The following is a 3,080-nucleotide window of genomic DNA, read 5'->3' as shown; positions in this document are numbered from 1 at the left end:
ACAAAACCAAAAGTATATCCAAAAATCCACAATGACAAACAAAATATTTATCCCAACATACACCATCTATCTAAGCACCTACATAGGAGTAAACAAATTCACTCCATTCACTTCTGACCTCGTCATATTGACATTGAGTGTAATATTGGTTCTTGATGCATCCTGCAAACTGAAATTTGAAAAAGAAAATACATTAGATTCTTCTATTTCAAATAAAAATTGACAGATATAAAATATATCAGTACTGGTATAGGCATGTTTCATTTGAAAGGACGAACTTATTTCATTTGCATCTTGAAATAACACCGGATAAAAATTCATTACAGATTACCCCAATTGCATGAAGACAATTGCACTTACTAAACCAAAAACACACCCCATATCTTGACAAGACAAGCCTTCATTTCTCACGACATTGCACACATCTGTTCCTCACTCAAACCCACCAATATAACCTTAACCAGAAAAACAAAACAAACACCACCGCATCCAAAGCACACAAAATTTACACTTCCATACAGACGAATCAAAATTAGCTTAACTCAATCAATTCAACAACAAGACACAAGCAAAACAAGATTTTCACAAAATGGGAAGTGCCTGATTAATCTGAAGATCAAAGAACTAAAGCTGAATTTGAGTTTGCTGCTTAATTTGAAGATGAGAAAAATGTAAGAAGGAACCAATGTTAAGTACCAATTCGATATGAGGGAACCAATGTTAAGTACCAGTCAATTCCTTCAAGATGGTTAGTTGCATTTACATTTGCGTGAGGAGAGATATAGACCAAAAAAACAGGAAAAGACAAAACCAGATCACCTTAAACTCCAACAAAATCTGAAGCAACCCAACTTCTTGAAAACATGCAACCCACTATTCAGGGGAAAAAAAAGAACACCGAAGAAAAACAAACCATTTTCCGTCAAGCCAGTAAATCTGCAAGATTCTTGAAAATTTGTAGCATATTTTCGACTAAGATCATAATGCCTCAAATGGAGAAAACAAAAGATCAATGCAGGAGAACATATACGTACCTATTTATTGCTAGAGAAAACAATTCCCAGATACGTATAGAAAATTAGATATCGACGTGGAAAATGCAAAATGGAAGGGAACGGTGGTGTTTTGCTTCCCTCTCGGTGAGTGGAACGGCGGGGTGTTCGGGTTAATTTTGAAGGAGAATGTGGATCGATCTAATGCGCTCGTTTCTGATATAATCTATATAAATCGGCGACGGTTCAGCTGCGCGGTTCATCTTATTGCTTCAGCATGAACTTATTTTTCTTATTTTTTATTTCATCAACATTGATATGCCGAAGTAAAATATAATAAAAAAATATAGTGAATTCCGTGTTTTTAAACATCCGAAGTAAAATATATTATTTTAATTACTTCACTTGTCTTATTACTGACGTTATTGGTAATGTATTACTTCGTAATTTATTATTATCGAAGTAAAATCCGATTTTTCTACTAGTGAATATAAGGGCAAGGTTTTCTAGAAAATTGTTTGTGAAGTGGAATTTTTAGTTTTTCTAATTTTTGGAAATAATACAATGGAAAATTGTTTTTTCGTCGTGTATGTTTCTCTCATGACAATTTTAGTCATCTGTGTTGTTATATTTCAGTCTTGGTATGCTATCTTTGTTTTTGTGTTTGATAATTTTAGTAATTTTCGGATGTGCAACTATTACAATGTTGATGTGGCGCTGACGTATGTAATTTCACATGAGCACTCACGATGAAAAACGATTAAAATTACTAAAAATTGGAAGATAAATTACTAAAAGTGAAATTTGATAAATCGAGAACCGAAATCACAAAGTGACTAACATATAGGACTAGATATATAGTTTTTCCTAAGTTATATTTTTCAATAACCGAAGATTATCAAAATCATTCAACAAGTTTGTCTATTTTATGTTTGGGTCCTTTAATTAATAGTCAAATTTACTCTTCATCTTCTATAGACAAACTTATATTTGAAACTTTTAGTCCCCCTATTTCACAACGTATTTGGAAATATGTGGCTAAAATGCTTATTTCAAGCAGGAGGGGAAATTTCTGTAATTTTTTAGCTTAATCTAAAATGACGAATATATAAACAATCCTTTTATATAAAAAAATCATATTATTTAAGTATATAAATAGGAATTTTTTAAATTTAATCAATTTTGATTAGAATGATATAATTTTGTGTCTTTGTAAATCTATCATAATAATTTTTTTAAATATCGATTATTATATAAAATTTTGAAAAAAATGATATTTTTTTCCTACTAAAAAATAACAGATCACGACAACAAATTATAAAATTCTAATACCATTATAATAAAAATAATATAAATATTAATACTAATATAGAAATGTGTGTGTGTGTATCTATCTATACAATGAATTATTTACAATGAATTATAATTAAACACATAGAACCCATTAATTATATATCTATTTATCAATAAAGCGTGACTTGAACATAATCAATAATGTTTTAATTTAAATTGATACAACTTTAATCAACATCAAAATTATCTTCTCCTCTTTATTTATTTTTATTTAAACCACAGCATGGAATCCATTCACGTGTACTTGCACGTACCATGTGCTGCAACATGAAGAAACAAAATGTCAAACATAACAAATAATTTTATAAGTAGGATAATTTTCTGCTACACTAAAATTTATGATGTCTAAAAAAAAAAAATTTAATTTTCCTGGATTATAAGTGATGGACATTTTGTGAACATACGATAACACCAAGCTCGTACGTATAAACAGTATAAATATACTAATTCAAAATAAATCTTTTTTATAAAATTACACGCAAATATTGACGACGAGTCATAATAACTTACATGGGTCAGTCGAGGTTATTGTGCCAATGTAACTTGGGCACCCTTTTATTTGCCTGTATTTGAGGTTAAGAAGATAGGAGACATGATTGACTATGTTGTCGGGTAGGAAGCAATCTCCGCCGGGATTTATTATGCTGCAATCTGCCTCTTGGCAAGCATTGTAAAGATAGATTTCCATGAACTGTTCCGAGGCACCTTGCTTCACCACGCACCAGTCCAGACCCT

The sequence above is a fragment of the Primulina huaijiensis genome, chromosome 1, assembly GCF_012295235.1.
Source record: "Primulina huaijiensis isolate GDHJ02 chromosome 1, ASM1229523v2, whole genome shotgun sequence".
NCBI lineage: Eukaryota > Viridiplantae > Streptophyta > Magnoliopsida > Lamiales > Gesneriaceae > Primulina > Primulina huaijiensis.
This window is presented reverse-complemented; position numbering follows the sequence as displayed.